Source organism: Dreissena polymorpha, chromosome 3 (genome assembly GCF_020536995.1).
Source record: "Dreissena polymorpha isolate Duluth1 chromosome 3, UMN_Dpol_1.0, whole genome shotgun sequence".
Lineage (NCBI taxonomy): Eukaryota > Metazoa > Mollusca > Bivalvia > Myida > Dreissenidae > Dreissena > Dreissena polymorpha.
The window spans coordinates 121,100,493-121,121,073 of record NC_068357.1 but is presented as its reverse complement, the minus strand read 5'-3'; the positions used below and the strand labels follow the sequence as shown (position 1 = coordinate 121,121,073).

Here is a 20,581-nt window from a genome sequence, read left to right as displayed (position 1 = left end):
TTTTAGTTGTCGAACACATTTTGGTAAGAATAATATTTTATACATTTTATATGTTGTCTGTAGGACAGACGATCGGTATTGCAATTAATAATTAGATAGCGTGTGCTCTATTACCGACACGAGGACCAAGGTGATCGGTCTTGAACATCCTAAAAATCCACAATATGCTATTTGTGAGCCGCGCTGTGTGAAAATCAGGTTTAATGCATGTGCGTTAAGTGTCGTTCCACATTGACCAGGGACGACGCAACCGCATTGGCCGTAGTTTAATATGATAGACTCCATTGAAAGACATTTATCACTAAAGCTGTAAATGTTCTTTCCCGATTAGCCTATGTGTATTGCGAATGCGTAAAACACGATTTTCCCATAGAGTGGCTCAAAAACCATTAGTTTTCAGAGTGCAGGATCAACGTGGTTCACAGGGATTTACACACTAGCTAGACAGAATGTAAACACACCGTTAAGAACTTTATTTTTACTAATATCTTATGGTATTGAACTCCGTTTACAAAAATCTTAGTGCATCAAAGACAGTTTTTCTTGCATTTCGTGCCGATATCTTAAAGGGGCCTTTTCACGTTTTGATAAATTGACAAAATTAAAAAAAGTCGAAATTTTCGTTGTAGTAATCATATTTGTAAGGAAACAGTAATACTGTACATTTACTAGGCTCTAAGATATATTTTATATGCATCTTTTGACGATTAAAAACCTGGAAATTATAAAGCGTTGCAACGCGAAACGATTGAATAATTAGGAGATTTCTGTTGTTGTCGTTATATTATGTGATACTACGAGCATTGCTTATATAAAGTATAAAATACATCACTCATTGTATGAGCATGGATGGTCGAGTGGTCTGAGCAATAGACTTTAACTTCAGTGGTTAGTGGTTCAAGCCCCTTTAAGGGTTATTTTTTCTTTCTTTAAGTGTATTCCTGTTTTTTTAATGGAGCTTTTTTAGATCCAATGTTTACATTTATCAATATTAAGCATTTTCTGACAAACTTCAATACATGCAAAAATCTGTTAAAAGGCCCCTTTAAGATTAATAAATAACTCATGAATATGTCTTAAATTGGTGCCAAAATTTTACTTTGCGTGCAGCATAACCGTCAACATGAATGCGTTACAAATCCGTTTTTTGTTGTTGCCAAGAACACATGCTTATGAAAAAAAGTGTATCTGATGTATTCAACATCGCCATAAAACTGTGTTCTATGCATTAGTTGAATTTCTTAAGAAAAATTGTTTAAAAAAAGTTATTTAAAGGAAAGCACCGCATACCGGTGTGCTTACATCCAGTAACGATCAATTTTGAACACGACAAAGTCACGTGATCCTGTACCCTGGTATTGTGAATAGTGTATTTCACGCTCAGCAAATGAAGAAATGCGATATAAATTAACTGTCGATGCATTCGCATTGTTTAAAGTAGATTATGGGTTCGGAGAGATCAAGTTAGTCATATAGGTTCACATTTATTTTATTTAGAGACTTACATCCAACTATTACTTTCAACGCCGATTGTCTGCAAAAAAAAAAACAAGTATGTTTTGACTATAGCCATGTTTTTGTTTAAACTATAAAGAATACAAGGAAAGTAAAATTTGAAAGTAAAGAACGCTTGAGAATTTGTCAATTTGATTGATTCCAATCGTTTTATGAAAATATATAACAAATGGTAATGAGTTTCATTTTTAACTAAAGGCAACTTTTGTTCAAGGATTATATCGGTACTCTAAAACATTTTGATAGAAATGTGTTGATTGTACACTCAAAGCTCAGTTGGACATGATCGACAAGTTTGAACAGTGAATAGTGGTGTTCGTAAGATAGACTGTTATGTATACAAACTGTACACACAGTTAATGTAATAATGCAATGTTTATGTTATTATGCAAAAAGGTTTACTTTTGCGTCCAATTTCACTCGAAATATTCATATTTTGATCACATGATTTCTTTGACAATATGTATTCGTTTTAATTTATTGTTGTACAACAGCAGCGTCTAACAAGGAACAAGGAGTCGCCCTGTTTCGTACCTAACGAAATCAACCATTCTTGTAGAGCATTATTTATTCTCTGATTGCATCATGCATTCACGCCATAACGTAACACAAACGAAAACGTATATAGCAGTTGCAAAATAAAATAAACACTCATGCGACAACCGCATCATTATATACTATAAATTAAACACGGTTTGAGTGACGTGAGTGAAAATAAATAAATAAAAAAAAACAACACTTGTTTGTCTGTAACAGCAATATATCCTATATATCAAACACTCATTACTGACGATGTCGATATATAAGAATCTAAATACAAAAAAACTCAAAGCTCGGTATGACTGTTCAGCAATCAACATCCCTTGGGCTGACGTCTTTGTATTCATACATCTGCTCGTTCACCCACTGATGATATCCATGCTGTATCTTGTAGACGCGAATGCTGCCAATAGGGTATCTTTCTGTTGTTGGTGGAAGGCTGCAAAAAAACAAAACATTTAATGAAGAACTCTATCGCAATTATTGTTAATGGCAATAATAAACGAAAATACTGAACAAAAACCTGTGATGTTGGCTTGTTAATTTAACTTTAATGTTTCTGCAGCTGATCTTTATGACACTCATTTCAAACAGTGCGCAAAATATTAGGAAAGTATCCATAGAAAACAGCTGACATTGTTATGAGGGGAAAACTATTTGAATACACGTTTGAATTACAAGCATTTCCTAATTCGCGACTTACTTACATTGCTTACCCGGCATGGTAGCAGAGGAAATTTAACGTCTCCACACATGATGCGGTAACCCATCTGTAGTTCAGAGACTCAGACATGTACACACAGTTTCGGGCTCCCTCTTCCGAGGCCACAGTACCGGAAGTTGTGTCCCAATTCGTGAAGTTGAGCGCCTTCTTGTCAATCATCCTCTTCCAGTCCTTGGGGTTCAGCAGATCCGTTATGTCTAGCCAGAACTTTCCCGGGAAGATAGTGCCTTGCAAGAGAGGACAGTCTTAACGTGGATTTGAAGAAAGCCAATTGTCTATGTCAGTATCTACTGGTTTGTAAAAATTATGCAGCAATAGACTTTGAAATTTATCATCTATTGAAGTACTTCAATAACAGTGAAACGCTGTTTAAATCCAGCGTTATACTGAATTAGGCAAATAATAATTATTTGCTTTGCCATTTTCAACATTTAATATTTTGTTAAGTTTTGTTATTGTTATTTTTTATTAGCATAGACATTCGATTACTTCTCTGAAATATAAGAGTTACGGATGTTAACAATAATTTTTCTGATTATAATGTCTTTATTTAATTTATCCTTTATCTATTATACTAATACTTTATATCCAACTGTGACCGTTTTATGCATGCGAGAATGATTTGTTTTGGAAAATATGTTACCATCTTACCTTTCATTCTACGTAGAGCGCCCTCTGCCGCGGCTGCCATGGACTGGGACACAGGGGACAGGAGATGCCCACCCAACACCTCGCAGTACGACTGCAAATAGGATATGATAAAAACTTATGCAATTGACATGCGGTTGTAAATCTCGTTATAACAATGATTAAAGATACGATAGCGCCGTTGATAAATGTTGACAAACGGTATACTTGAAAGAAAATACAACGTCAAACACAATCTATTGTTTAGCTCGATATATCGAAATAAATATATTATTTTATTACTGCAAACTTAATGTATATGAGGCAGTTACTTGAGTTCTGAGCTAAAAATTGCTGCAGGTTAAAGTTAAATTTACTCACCCTTGCGTCTATCCACGTGACATTGAGGGCCACTGTTCGGTAACATCCGTCCGAGTGCCGACAATAGCCGTCTGGGCACACAGCGGCTCCTGACGGTAGAATTGAGCAAAGCTATATATGTCAGCTTTCACATAACATTTATGACCACAACATATAATTTCAAGAGCTGATTCAGACGATCATTCAATAGTATTGGTCCTATATGACCTAAAACATAATTATACAACAATTACAAAATCTATGGAGTCATTTTGATAAAATAGATTACTTATAACATTAGTATTGTGGTATACATACCAACGTTTTTTTGTTGACTTGAAATTTTTATTTTATAGAAATAACAATTCCAAAAAATAGCGACACGAGGCTGTTATTACGTCATGTGATCCATACAATTGCACAAACAGTTGGGTAATTATATTAAACATTATACAAACATTCAAGATTTACACGTGCATTGAACATTTGTTGAAATTATAAGTTTTCGTCAGAGTTTTTCACAAATGGATTTTTTTTTGAAGTAGCAAATATATTTTAACATTAACACAAATGTGATGATATTACCATTCGCCATTAAAATCCAGAAAACTACCACTAACAAATACTTCGACGTCGACATATAGAGAATATATGGTTGGTGACTTTTGATATCATGTGATATAAGACGAGTCTGATATGGCGTAGGAAAAGGCGAGGCTTGCCGAGCCTTTTCACACGCCATATCGGACGAGTCTTATATCACATGATATCAAAAGTCACCAACCATATATTCTATTTATTATGCCACATTTTAAAGTAAATAAGAAAATATTCACAAAACAAACAAAAACAAACAGCCGCTAAAGTCATTGATAAATATGCAAATTAGTAGCAACCTGATTACATCCGCTAGCGTCTATGCATATATATTTACACATAAAAAAATAGTTCGAAAGTAAGCAACAATCAATCAAATTTAAACGCACATAATACAAAAACTAAAGCGAGAAATCGAAACTTAAAAGAACAATTTCTGCACTAAAAACACAATACCATATATATTTTACAATAACACATTCGACATGTACTTCCAAGAGTACACACCAACCGCTATTTTCAAAGCGAATGTGTAGAGTGAAAATTTTAAACAATAAATACAATAATCAAATGGAACGGGATTTAAACGTAGTGTGCAATTTGGAAGTGATAAGAGTGATTTATTTTTCAACTTGTCCATCTCCGTAATATACGTTTAGTTGTGAGATGTTCACAGTTTTCCCAAAAAAAACAGGCAGGCCTTCACGTGCGAAATCAAAGTGGGTGGGGAACGTGTATTTCGAGTCGCTGGAACTTCATAATGAAGCTGCTTTTGTGCAATATTCAGCGACGTTACCAGCTGTGTGTTAGACGAAACGAAAATGCTTTGGTTTTGTATCGTGTTTTGAGACTGTGTTTTGAGACTGTCAGGGTGACATGATGGATTAATTGCTGTTTGACTGACAATAAATGAACATGTTTGTGTTTGGAGATTGCTGAGGTTAATATCTTCACAATTGGGAAATCACAACATAAGTTGACTGCCAGTTTGACCACTGATCTGCATAATATCAGTGGGAGAGCATGCTGAATCCCGCAGCTTCTGCACCATATGTTTCCTGGCCGAGTGGTTGGTAAGTTTCATTGTTATGTATGCATGCTTAAACACACATGTTTCATTATTTGTGCCATTTTTTTACACCCATTCTCATGCTGATGAACCAATGATCAGTGCCAGTTGTTCTACTGTCGCGAACTGTTTATTCAAAATTGTGGAAAAATGAGTTGCGCACTGTTCGAAATTGTGAAAAAATGAGACACGCACTGTACCAAAATTTGAAAAAATGAGTCGCGCACTGTTCAAAATTGTGGGAAACATTAGTTTCCCACTGTTCATTATGATTTCAAAATTGTGGAAAAATGATTCGCACACTTTTCATAAATTAAATTTTGAAAAAATGAGTCACACGCTGTACAAAATTTGTAAAATGAGTTGCTCACTCTTCAAATTTTTGCAAAAAAATAAGTCATGCACTGTTCATTCAAAATTGTGGAAAAATGAGTTGCGCACTGTTCAAAATTGTGAAAAAATCATGTCACGTGCTGTACAAAATTTGGAATAATCATTTGCGCACTGTTCAAAAATGGGGGACAATTTTGTGGGGCACTGTTCATTTAAAATTACAAAAAAATAAGTCACAAACTCTTAAATTGTGAAAACACATGAGTTGCGCATTGTTCAAAATTTGTAAAAATGAGTCGCGCACTGTTCAAAATTTGGAAAAAAAAGGAGTCGCGCACTGTTTATTCAACATGGTGGAAAAATGAGTCGCGCACTGTTCACAATTTTAAAAAATGAGTTGCACACTGTTCAAAATTGTGAACAAATTGAGTCACGCACTGTTCATAAAAAAATTCACTGTTGAAAACTGTGAACAAATGAGTTGCGCGCTGTGCAACTTTTTTGAAAACATGTGTCGAAAACTGTTCAAAATTGTGTCGCCCACAGATCAACATTGTGAAAAATGAGTTGCAAACTTTTTTTAAATTGTGAAAATTTGAGTCCCGAACTTTTTTAAATTGTGAAAATTTGAGTCGCAAATTTCTCAAATTAGGAAAACAAACACATATTCCCTTAATAAGCAAAAAAAGCCCCGAGTTTAAATAAAAATATTTTAAGTTAAAAGAAATTCTTAATTATTTTTATATAAAGTGGAGTTTATACATTTTCATTTTGTATTAATAATATTGTGTCTATTAAAGTTGCAATTTGTTCAAGTTGTGCCATAAAAATGTTATTAAAACACTCTATTTTGAAATGTTATCTCCTGTTGGATTTGTTTTATTTTATTATAAATATGAAATGTTTTTCTTTTAATGGCAGAAAGTTGCGACCACACATTCCATGGGTGATGATATCTACCAAAATTCTTGGCGGCACAGTTCTACCCTTGTCAGTTGCACTTCTCCGAGTTTTTCTCTGCCTCTCAACCAACTCGAGATATCCCCCCCCCAACTGCATCCCGGCACAGCTTCACATCAACCCATCTAATTAATTTGTCGGAAAGGTAATACTTTTTTGTCGACAAATTTATTTTTGAGAGTATTTATGTAATTGTTTTATCTGAACATGTCATAAATCTATATGTCACTATATTTATAAAGTTTCAATTTTAATGCAAATTATATATCTGGATTTTTATTTTTAACCCTTTGCATGCTGGGAAATTTGTCGTCTGCTAAAATGTCGTCTGCTGAATTTGTAAAATAAGCATTTTCTTCATTTTTTTCAACGATTACTATCAGAATAGCAAACAGTTTGGATCCAGATGAGACGCCACGTTTTGTGGCGTCTCATCTGGATCCAAACTGTTTGCAAAGGCCTTCAAAATTCGGTTCAAGCACTGAAAGGGTTAAAGCAGTTATGCAATGAATGTTTGATGATGTTTTTTCTTCTAAAGGAATCTTTATTTTATTTTCAGGTTGACCACACAAATTTCCTGTTTGGTTGTGGAGATAGAATCATTTTTTGTGTGAAAGTTTGATTTCAGACACTTAAAAATAATGAAATTGTCATGTATTATTAGGCATGGCAGGCATTAGCAAAGCATCTCAATCAAGTATTAATTATTTTACTTTGTCAATGTTAATTCTTTGTGTATGCTATTCACCTGTTTGCCTTGCTTTTTATAAGAATGACACAAAAAAGGAAAGCATTTGTAAAGTATTAGTTAATTTTTTTTTATATAATCTTAGACGAGATGTTTAGTGAATATTTGTCATAAATTCTTCTTTAACTTGATCAAATCTGTCATATTTTATTTAAAACGTGTTAAGTATATTTGTGTTACGTTTTAAATGTTTATCATTACTGTTTTAAATTGTGTTCATCTGCAGCCAATGAATGGTAGGCTAGCGGTGCACATTTGTATTTGTTTAATTTTTTTCGATTGATTAATGCTCATTTAATTTATATTTCCCTATAGATATATACTAAATTGTTAGTGTTACTAAAAGTGTTAGTTTTGTTTAAAAAAAAAAACAACTTATTGTTTATTAATGTTATAACTTCTGAATAAAATATGAATCGCTGTTTGTTTCCATTTAAATCAAAGGAGCGACATACCACGCCTACAAAAAAGTAGTTCTCAGAATGGGCGGGGCTAAAACATGGAACGCTAAAAAAATCATTGAGTAAACCAAATATGGGCGGAGTTTTAAAACGGATATTGATGGGCGGAGCTTAAAAATGTTATCGGATGGGTATCCGATAACACTTTAAAATATCATGTCGGCGTCTCCAACGTAAATGCGCTGTCGTGGCATAATAAAATGTCTGTAAGATTCGTACGAGGCAAATGACGCTGGTATTATGAGACCCGTACATTCCCGGATCCCTTATTTTGATCCCGATACGCATCCGTGAGTCTATGCTCCTTGCGCTTTTCTGCAAAATCATATTAAAGGGCCTTGTTCACTATTTGGCAAAATGGAAATTGTCAAGGGGCTAATATATTCAAAGCAACGTATTCATTATATTTTAACAATAAAAAATGAAATACAGCTTTAGAAAATGTTAAGCATTGTGTTGTGTGCATTCTAATAATCATTCTAAATCAATATAACGTATAAAGCGTCTGTAATTATAATTGGGGACATACTTGCATTATTAATATTTATGCTGCGTGGTCTGGTGTTAGCTCGTTAGATTTTACTCACAAAAGTAACAATTGTGTATGCAAGGAAATAATTTTAGTCAGTGTTTTCTTTTTTAACATACATTTTAGATTGTTAAACGAACATAACTATGTGTAATTACATGTAATGACATTTACCAATAAGAACAACAGGTCTCTGTAGACATATTTAAACAAACAATTAAGTCAAAATTGTGTTGTTTTCTTTTTAAACATAATTATTTGACTACCAACACAATTTATGTTCGAATATTATATCAATTTCGCACATTCTTATTTCAAAAGTTGCATGCTTATATTCCATTCAAATACCAAAACAAAAGACGTCATACCTATCTATTTTTGCTATTTTGATATATAAACTGAGCGCAACCTGTCTGTAGTTTTCTGAAATATAAACATGAGTTATCTAAAATGTCAACATAATTTAATCTAATCACATCAACATTTTTGTTAAAGTTTTCGGTTTTCGTTACAAATCATGCGATACATTCCGCCACAATTCAAATATTTTTTTTATATATATCTGGTGTTGCAGACAGTGCTACTGATGTCTTCGCGCCTTTAAAACATTGTGCTTTTTTTCTAAAAACCAGAACAGCGTAATAAGTGTTCAGTTCAGCTGCGAATGGTCTTATCAGACGTTACAATCATGTCTCCCGCTGTGGTTGTCGTATTTAGTTTTCGGAGAATTCTGAACAAAAACGCGTTCACCAAAAACTAATATAAACCATGTGTCTTGCGGCGAAATATTTTATTGTTATCAGTCGTTGTTAAAGTCATTGGAAATTCTGAAGATAAAATAAAACTTTACAAAAACATATGTTAGTAAAATGGACAGACAAACGCCTATTGACAATTGGTTCTTTGAGTAAAAACATAGTATTTGTACAAAATTGTAAAAAAGACAACAATAACAAACATTAAATTTAAATACTAAGTTTGTTCTACAATGGTAGTAAATAATTCCCATTCGATGTCAAAGGATTCTAAATTATTTTTTGAAATTGTTATTTTTCTTACATTATCATATTCATACTTTATGTATTTTTTGGCTCCTGTAATGTTTGGAATTAATTTATTCATTTTGCACTCGTAGAAGTATAGTTTAATAAACAAAATAACATTATTTAATAGGGCTCTACCTGCCTTTGTTAAATACCCAAGGAGAAAAGTTTTCTTATTCATGAAAGGAAACAGTTGCTCTGGTACTGGTTACTGTTTAAAGTTGGTTTATGGAATAACGAGAGTGACTAGAAAGAATACTATCAAATATAGCTCTCCTGATCATGTTTCATTATTTATTATGGGTTGTACGGGAAATTTAATATTTTCAGTTTGTCAAGCTGTACTCGAAATTCATGGTACATATTCGTTTCATTTTTAACGGCCGTGGGAAACAATCACAAGCGATCATAAGAAACCCGACTGCCAGGACTGTACCCATGTACACCATGCAGATTTAAAGGCTTTATTGCATTGTACTACATGTGAGACAAAAGGAACACTAGAATGTGTCTTTGTCTCTGGGAACACCGGGCTTTATGCATGCGCATAAAGTATTGTCTCGGATTAGCTTATCGGGGAGAAACTTTTCGCTTAGGCTTGATTTTCGTTAACAAACAAAACTTCCTTTAGACGAACCATTACATAAGAGCGGAAGTTGTCATCCTAGCAATCCGGTGCGGACTGCACAGGCTACTCTGAGGCTATCTGATTAATCTAATTCAGACTAATTTCAACGCAGATTAATATTTTAAAGGAAAGACAATTATTGTCTGAATATGAGAATTATAGTAAGAAATTCTTGATTTCGATAATGATGAAAAGGTATATAAAGAAAATACTTTCGTATTAAAAAGGACCATTGTTTGAGAGCGGTTTCTTAGTGCAGAATAATTATCTTAGTAAACAGTAAACTACTTAGTGTTGGTTTTCTGCTCGTTAGGTCAAAGCCTGAGCAGACATGTCAAATAAATTCCAGCCGTAAATAAATTAATTTACATGAAAACGGACGATGTGTTTTGCATGGAATTCGAGTCCGGTGCACTGTAGAAACCTCTAGCATGCACACTGTCATATGTGTATGTATACTCATAGTATTATTTGTGATGCCTATACATAGAAGTAATCGTGTTTAAAGTATAATGAATGGTAACATTGTATTTAGATGATATCTGAATACACTCTTATTGATGTGAAGGGTCAAGCCATGTTAACGATTTCAGAATGATTCTAGTCATTTTAACTGACTAGCGAACGGGAAAACATCGTTGGTAAAATTTAGATAGCAGCGTTTCAATTGTATGCCTCAAACTCCATCAAAGTTGATGGGTATAACGCTTTGCACCTTTCCGTCGGTCTGTCGGTTGATCTGTCGGTTGTTAAGCAGGTCGGTTGGTCTGTCGGTTGTTAAGTCGGTCTGTCGGTCGGTCGGTTGATCTGTCGGTTGTTAAGCCGGTCGGTTGGTCAGTCGGTTAATCTAAAGCACTTATTTGTTTCTATACAATATAAAGGAACACTGTTGGTTTTACATTTATCCTGTGGTTGATTGAAATATTGGCGAATTTTATCTGGGACTAGGTTTTAAGATGAGCGAGTGAGACGCATATTGTACCTATGATCGAAATGGTCACGTTCATAAACATTCGCTTAGGTCAACTCCGTCATGGATATACACAATATCAGAATCAATAAATTGACCGCCGCCATATTGGCTATCACGTGACCCGCTGCCATGACGGTTCTTAAGCGTTCAAAGATCTCGCAATAAACAAAGATTAGAAACATTAATGAAACATTTAACATCGTTGAAAATAAAAGTTGACTAAATATAATACAGATTTCTACCATATCTGTCTGTGCAGCAATATTCAGTGACAACACTTAGTGTTTAAGGCCGAAATAGTTGGGTTTTTGAAGTACTCCTATCAGTCATGCCTTTGCTTAAAACACAATTATTTCTTTATTGAATGTAGTAATTCGATGATAATATTTAAGTTTATATCAGCATCTATATTTCTTTGTGATTTTTAGCGATATTGGTGAAATATTTATTAACAAAACTTTGACAGATTTATAGCCGAGGTACACAATTTTATTGAAAATCAGATATCTGCCTTTGTTTACAACATTATTATTTCTTCATTAAAAACGTTTATAGTTCCGGAGATGCTCATTAAGAAAATTTATAAGATTCAAGACCGAGGCAGACTTTTTTATATTGAATAGTACACAACTTAGTCTTTATAAACATTTATTATTTCGGTATTAATGTTTCTTATTTAAGTATCATTTTAAATAGTAATGCAAAAATCTATAGCCGAAATAATGTTTCTGATTTTAGATCAAATCGGTCCGGAAATATATATTAGCGAAACGCAGTAAGATTTCAGGTAGAAACACAATTGTTACAATGTTACAATGTATTAAAAGTATCTGGTTTTGTCTAAAATTAAAGTGTTTTTTTATTAAGACGCTTATATAAAAATCGCTCTCATGCTAAATAAAAAATCTCTAAATTCTCAATATTAACTGAACGGATTTATTTCTTTATTTTATTTTCTTAATAAAATGTACGTTCAACATGACACATATGGAGCCTAAACTAAACTTAAATACTCTGATTATACTCCTTTAATTGACGTTTCGGCATAATGCCTTTATCAAAACAATGGAAATTATATGTTAACTACATTTTTACGTCTTTTGACTGCACAATTCAAATAACCAAGAAAAATGTTTTTAAACGTCAAATGACGTTGTACACGATGATGTCATAAATGGCGTTATATAAAATGGCGCCAAAAAATGTAAAAATTCGCCAAAAATGAAATGACGTTAAACACTTACATATTTTGTCTTAATCTTATGTTAAATGTGTGCTTTATATATTTAGTAAATTGATATTTTACAATAAAACAATCATCATCATATGTAATTATAATCTACCTAAACTTATTATCATAAATTAAATTTAACATAAGATTAAGACGAAATATGTAAGTGTTTAACGTCATTTCATTTTTGGCGAATTTTTACATTTTTTGGCGCCATTTTATATAACGCCATTTATGACATCATCGTGTACAACGTCATTTGACGTTTAAAAACATTTTTCTTAGTTATTTAAATTGTGCAGTCAAAAGACGTAAAATAGTTCTAATAATGTTCGATACATTCCATAAACGTATTAATGTCTTTGTTAAATTTTCAATTTAAAGTTTAGATTTAAAATAAACAATTGAAACTCGAACATAATAAGTGATGTTTGTGTTCTTTAAATACGGAGTGTCAATTTAAGCAAAGTAATGGTCTTAAAAACATATTTGATCGAGCATTCCCTCAGTGGGAGACGATGTCCCGAGGGTGGATTAAAAGTATTAATTGGTATGTCTGTGATACCGCTACATTCTTCACATGTGTAGATCAGGTCATTTAGATAAGATACCGTGCGTCAACTTCATATAGCATGTTAGATAACAATCAAAGCAAAATTCGTGCTGAGTTTTATGACTCTTAAAAACTGCAGATGAACCTTTTTTTATATTAATAAAAAAATAAAGGATACAAATATTTATTTAAAAAATACGAAGTATTATGTGATGATCGATAACAGAAACTATTTAAATATTCAAATGCTAGTATAATAAATATACTCTCTTTACTTCCTTTTATTGTTCAGAGACCAAACGAACATATAGGTCCGTGTATTGTTATTCAGTATGGTCATGGCGGAGCATGCGAATAATCAGGGGCGGTAATCAGGGACTTATCGATTTCTGTGATTGTCTTTATTATACGGGTATTTATTTCACTGCGCGTTCTTTATTTTACTGGAAAGTAAATTTGCATACGTGTTTTTTATCGTATGACCTTGATCTACAGCCATTTTACTCAGCTTTACCATTCTGTGTGTATTTCAAAAAATTTGTACAATCAGAACATTTCTTTGAAAAAAATAATTGCTTAAAATTATTATTAAAATGTGTGTGCTAATTCCAAACGTATGATTATTTTTAAACAACAGGCTAATCAGGGACCATTCTCTCCGCCTAGACTCAATTTTTGACTAAATCGGCATAATATATAAACGTCTATATCTATTATTCACCTGAAATGGTGGGTTGAATCACCGTAAAACATGCCAGGCAGGTATTATGTTATGATAGTTGACAAAAATTCGTACACCCATTTTAAAGTTTAACTATCAATAACATCTATTACTGTCACTTCTATAATTACAACGCTGTCACAAAGGCTCGATTGGTTATTTCGGCTCGGGTTCTACTTAAATGTACCCAGGGTATGATTAAGTGTACTTAAATATACCTACGGGTACGGAAAATATGCTGAAACGTACCCGATAATACTTATGTTAAATTGGTCATTGTCGGCTAATTTTTTCAAATTAATTATATTAATCTTTATGTCAATTTTCTTTAAAATTGCTTCTATATCATCGAAACTCATACTCAAAAAAGCATGTTAAAGTTTTTTCAAGGAGAATTTTGTTTCGTATTCCTTAGCGCGGTCTACGACTTAGGATTTCGGGCGGGAATAAAACTCGGTACAGTCTAAATTTGCCGGGTACGAGTTAGTATATTTTCCTTACACGTGGTACGTTTAAGCATACTACAGAGAACCCGGGTATATTTAAGTAGTACCCGAGCAAACAATAAACAATCAAGCGTCACTAAGAAGCACCCTTCATGAGAAATTGTGACAAATTTCAGCTCTATTAACTACACGAATGCAAACTGATATAATTATGAATTCAAATAATTAATTAGCTACACGTTATTTAATTTCTAGTTATACCTCTAAATGTGAAATGTTTTGATAAAGTGTAGATGTGGGAGAAGGCAGAGTAAGTTTGAATAACTGATTTAATTTAAATTTCCAAATCTAGGTTCCTTTTATCACTATTTCATAGCTTATATTGATATTGCAACTTTACCTTTAGGTTATGAAACACTTATGACTCAGTAGGTACTATGTGCTTATTTAACTATTTTATGAATTTAATATTCTTTAGTAAGTAATTAATGATATGGACTGGTCCATGGATTAAACAAGTATAAATTTTAATTCCGTTTCAACTAAGTAATAAATGGAATGACAACAAGAACATATATTTCAATAATATGTATAGCTTTTATTATGTATAAAGCATTATGAAGCGAATGCAGTACACTGAAAGCCCGTCATTTATATGTTTCCAAAATCTGAATATGTTTATGGACTTAAATAACTGTCTTACAACAAAATACAGCATCTACAATACTCTGAAAAGTTCGTGTACGACGGTCATGTAATGAGAAATACAAACAACAAGACGTTACCTGCAATGCAATACAAATAATTCTACAGCTTTATCCCCCGCCCCCCGCTATCCCGCCGATGATGATTTTAGAAGGAAGTTAATCATAAATCGGCTAAGCTTGCCAAGTGAAAGTGTTTTTAAATTAAATTAACACCATTTCACGATTAAAAACGTCGAAACAGCCAAATTCACATACGCAAACACACCAATAAAGAGCTAATTATTGACTGCATTTGGCTTTCAGAAACAAAACAATTAAAATTAATTATTCAGAATTTATGGCGATACATTGGAAATTGAAACTTCTTAGCAGTCCACATCTGGCGGACTGATGTTCCTATGTTCGTACATGTCTTCGTTGATCCACTGGTACCTTCTATAAACCTGCGTGGTACCAACAACGTATCGTTCTGTAGTTGGTGGTAGTCTGAAAAAAACATTCCAATTGCCTCAAAATTTTGCAAAATATTTATAAAAAAACAACATATCCTAGTGTGTCAAGTCGGGCTTAAACAAATGGTTGAAATTACATTAACTGTTATCTAGTTAATGATGCATTAGTTTAAAAGCAATTATTTCTCGAAGCAAAAATTACTTACGTTGCTTACCCGGCATGGTAGCAGAGGAAATTTATCGTCTCAACACAAGAAGCAGCCACCCATCTGTAGTCCTGAGACTCTGACATGTACACGCAGTTTCGGGCAACCTCCTCCGAGGTCACAGTACCGGAAGTGGTGTCCCAATTAGTGAAATTGAGCGCTTTCTTATCGCTCATTCTTTTCCAGTCCTTCGGATTTAACAAATCAGTGATGTCCAGCCAGAACTTACCCGGGAAGATGGTACCTTGCAACAGAGGACAAATGTATCTACGAGTGAAAGAAAGTTAATGGCATTGTCTGGATGTTTGTGATATTGTTTTTGATATGCATGCAGACAAAGGTTATGCAATTTATAATCGAGGAAAATAGCTTATTGTATGTGAAAGGCCATTAAAACCCAGCGATTTACTGCATAATTAAAACATAAATTTTTGACATTGAACTTTTTATCATTATGTTGTAAATACATTTTATATTATATAGACATTTTATTACTTGTCTTAAATAAAAGACTTCCGTATGTTGACAATAATTTCTTACGTGAAAGTTGGAAGACCATTGTTTGTTTCGGCAAATATATACCCATCTTACCTTTCATTCTACGTAGAGCTCCCTCTGCCGCAGCTGCCATGGACTGGGATACAGGGGACAGAAGATGCCCACCTAACACCTCGCAGTACGACTGCAAATAAGATGTGATACGAACTGATGCATGTAATATGCAAGTATGAAACTTGTTATAACAATACATATTTCATTTCATTAACTTACAAGAAAGTTGTAAATACCTGTTTCACAATTGTTTATTTGAATAAACGCCAAACAAAAATCATCGTTCAGCTCGAGTCATCGACATAGGTAAATAAGTGCATTAAATTTCAAACATAGAATATATGAAGTAGTAAATTGTGCTCTGATCTAAGAAATAGCTGCAGTGTTAAAATACAGATAACAAACTCTGGCGTCAATCCACGTGACATTAAGGGCCACAGTCCGGTAACAGCCGTCCGAGTGGCGACAGTAGCCGTCTGGACATACAGCGCCTCCTGGTGGTAAACCCGAGCAAAGTTATATATGATAGCATGCGCATACAAATTTATGGCCAATACATAGGATTTTTATTATGATAAACCAGCTTTGATTTTTTTCGTGTGTTGTTATGTATTATTTATTAAAATAACACTTAAGTGTTAAAACGACTTGACGACATGACGTCTGGTATAAATAGATGCACACAATGCTGTATATGCCTGATCATTAAAAGCATTCAACATTAAAAGCATTCAACATTTAAATGTCCATTAAATATTTTAAAATTATTTTTGTTATAAAAATCATTCACCAAGGTTGAATATTTTAAATAACAAACATTGTTAAATATTAACAAAAATAGTATAGTATATTTTTATTACCATTCGCTATCAAAATCCAGCAAACTGCCACGAATAAACACTTCGTCAACATGTCTCTACAAAAAATACTAGGCGAATGACGCTAGGAATATGTGTAATGGAAACCGTGCATTCCCGGGTCCCTAATTTTGCTCCTGATACGCATCCGTGCTTCTATGCTACTGGCTCTTTTCTGCTCAGTGGCATTAAAGGGACATGTTCGCAGTTTGACGAAATGCTCATTATGAAGAGGATGGTCATATATTGAAAACAAATTGTATTCATTCTACAAAAACAAATACAAAACAATCCTGCTTAAGAAAATGATAACCATATCGTGTCGTTTATTGATAATCATCAATAGAAAAATATAAAAAGAGCCTGTATTACGATACTTTTTGAAATACACGTACGTGTAATATGAACCGTTTAGATACTTGGTCCAATGTTACCGAGTTAGATTTTGCTCACAAAGATAACAGTTTCAAATTCAGGCCAACAATTTTAGTTAGTGTTTTCTTGCTTTATAAATCATGTTAGATTATTCAAAATGATAAAAGTTTGTTTTTAAACCCATTTAATGATATTTTTAAATACGAAAACTATGCTCCTTAATTATGCTTTAACAAACTGTTCAGTCAAGACATTGTAGCGATGTTAAACCCATATTGTTCTAAACTCTATAAGCATACCAAATTGGAGAATATCATAACAATATCACACATTCTGATTTAAAGTGTTGCACCTTAATATTAAATTCAAGTACCAAAACAAACTACGTTATACCTACTTGTGAGTGCGGTTTTGTTACATAAACTATGCACTACTGGTATGCTATTATACTAAAACAAAAACAAAAGTATTTTGAAAACTGTACCTGTTTTGATCTAAACGCACCAACATTGTAACCATTTTTATTTTTATTTCACACAAAATAGAATATATTATATCTCCACTTTCCCAATTTCACGCATATAAATCACTTGTTGCCTTTAACAGCGCTACTGTAGTCAGCGTGCCTTTAATACATTGTGCAAATAAAGTATGTCTAACGGTGCTAAAACTTATTATTCAGCTTAGCAGCAATTTGTTTTATGAGACTTGACTTGTCTCCTGCTGATCATTCGTTTTTATTTCCCACAGAAATCTAAACAAAACACCAGTTCGCCTGAACCTAATATAAATTATGTGTTTCTCCGGGAAAACATGCGTCCAATCTGAATGTGACCAGTATTTGTTAAAAGAATGTATCCAGTACGTACATATTTAAGAGAAACAGTATTAATAATCAAGATAGTAAAATGGACAGACAAACGCCTATTGTAAATCATAATATCGGTGTACAATTTCCAAAATCTTGCAATTTATCACTTATTATAAATAAAATATTTACGCTCCGTTAATTTACTCACAAACTGTTCCTGGGAACGCAGGTTTGACACTCAGAACTAAGTGAACATACTTATGCCAGTAAGAGAAAACAGTCCTACGTGAGTCAATGGTGGGAGGAGGAATAAACACGTAATGACAAAGGCCCAAACAAGTTACGAAAATCAAGCGGACTTGTAGAACCGCGCTCTACCAAACGAATAGCAACATTAAAATGTGCCTCTCCTTTTGATGAAACTTTAGGTTTCTCTATTCACAATTTTCGCACTAGGTTGCCTTTTAGTGTTGATGCGGAGTGTATGCAGTTTGTGCAAATATAAAAGCGGAAGTCTATGATTTGTTTTCGGGTTTCCGAACATCCCTGAAAAACGCCTTGACCCTTTAGCAGTTGTATGAAGTTTGTCGGTGTTGTTTTTGTTTCAAATGAAAACACGTGTCCGTAAATTAAAGTTACAGTTACAAACAGTTTGATATGTTTTAATGTTTCATCACCCACGCAGCAATACATTTTTAGCGAATTGCGACACAAGTCAAACAGGTATTTGCTATTAAGGGCAATAATTGCGGCTTAGACTGGACCAATATATCAATAGGAGGAATATGGCATGCTTTTTTAAGGTTTTTTAACGTTTCATCCCGCTGGACAGTTTGAGTTGCGTACGACGAAAGTTAAGCATATCATTATTTCGATAAAAGGACCATACCTTCGGTTATGGAAAATATATTTATAAAGATATTCGTTCTATATGTTTCAATAATTCTAATCGTGTTTATATAGCGTAAATGAAACTAATGAAAACCTTATTCTGATTGCTGCGCATACAGTTAGCTCATAAGCTACCGGATTATATTGAACTTTTCTGAGGATATGCTAATAGCAAGTGACCGATTGTTTTCACAATTCAAAACAATACATTCAACTAAATCAACTTTTAAACGTTTATACATGATAACGTGACACAGCCTCGGGGGTTAAAACCGGTAAATGGTAAGCCAAATGAGTCTCATGGATAAAACCATTAAGTTCTCTTCTGCGAACGTATCTGTTGTTACATAATGTCTACATTGTGAAAGAGAAATGCAGTATTTTATAATTATGTCAAGTTGTTTTCTAAATAAGTGCGTTTTATTTCGGTCTGCCGTGGGAAAAAGGCACAAGCAACTAGCAAGAACTCGTATTTCTTGAGTACACCAATTTAACACATTCACATTTGAATGCATTTTTATGTTTGCATTGCACTAGAAATAAGAAAAACACATGATTTTGATGGTGTGTTTAAGAAGGCAGTTAGAATAGCTTTGTTTATATACCAACAACAAAAAATGATAACAATTAAAAATGCGAAGAAGCGCCCTACCGATTTGAAAATGCTTTATTAGTTTTTTTGTAATATGTATAATTCAGAACAATTACACTAAAGTATTGTTAACGAACATATATATCGTTAAGCGCATATACGGCATGTAACGTATACATAAAGTTTCGTAAAATGAAATTTAAATTACTTTACAAACGCGCACTGAAGCATTTAAAATAAGATAAGCAATTTATAAAAGCAAACTTATTGTGATACAAGTATACTATCTAATCTAGATTATCTAAATAAATTGTACAGTTAATATTTCGGTCAGCCGTTAAATCAATCACGTTTTTAATCATGCAATCAAACACAACCGAATTATGAATACAAACCCGTTATGCGACGACTACTTCTTTGAAATGTTGATGCGCCTTTAATCTTAATCTGCAAAAATGACTAAAACACATGCTTTACGAAAAATTGCAGAAAATTACTGGTCTGGAAACTGCGACTGCCTACAATACTGCGATGCTTGTCCGCCAGTCAGAGACTGGAGACAAGCAGAATGACTAAAGACGGGACTTTATTTCTGGTGGTTTTCTGGATCCTTATCGCAAACTGTAAGAACGTGTATTAAAATATTTTGCACTTTAAGGATTTAGAATCCATGATTATTAGTCAAATATATTTTATTGATGCAAATGCCGATATATTTATTGACATTATAAACATGCAGACATTTAAAAAACAATGGTGTATGCAAAAAACACACAATATAATGTAAACCTTAGAATTATATTTAATGCTTTATATTGTATTGTGCGTGATAAATTTAAAATGTGTACAAGGTGTGAACTACGCATATCTTTTAAACTGATGTAAACCCATCGTTCTTTGCATTTACCCAGAGGAAGTAATCACGTGATAGTCAAGATGGCGTCGTTTATGCCGAGACAGTTATTTTTCGCCGTTTTATACCCTTCATTACTTTTGTTTAATATTTAAATTGCCCTCACTTTCCAGCCATGTCAGTAAACATGTGATTAGCGTTTATTTCGTATTGACATTCGTTTTATA

The 20,581-nt window shown here is 33.2% G+C and overlaps 2 protein-coding genes and 1 long non-coding RNA gene across 4 annotated transcripts in view; 2 read left to right on the top strand and 1 right to left on the bottom strand.

Moving 5' to 3' along the window:
* Positions 1–20,581, bottom strand: part of LOC127871243 (snaclec 1-like) — a 301,714-nt gene that overhangs the window by 112,513 nt on the left and 168,620 nt on the right. The gene's annotated exons all lie outside the window — the stretch shown is intronic.
* Positions 1–20,581, top strand: part of LOC127871240 (leucine-rich repeat-containing protein 74A-like) — a 317,610-nt gene that overhangs the window by 139,290 nt on the left and 157,739 nt on the right. The gene's annotated exons all lie outside the window — the stretch shown is intronic.
* LOC127871250 (uncharacterized) lies at positions 4,434–7,894 on the top strand. The gene is made up of 3 exons (XR_008045239.1): positions 4,434–5,436; positions 6,687–6,870; positions 7,285–7,894. It is a non-coding gene; the product is annotated as an uncharacterized LOC127871250 (long non-coding RNA).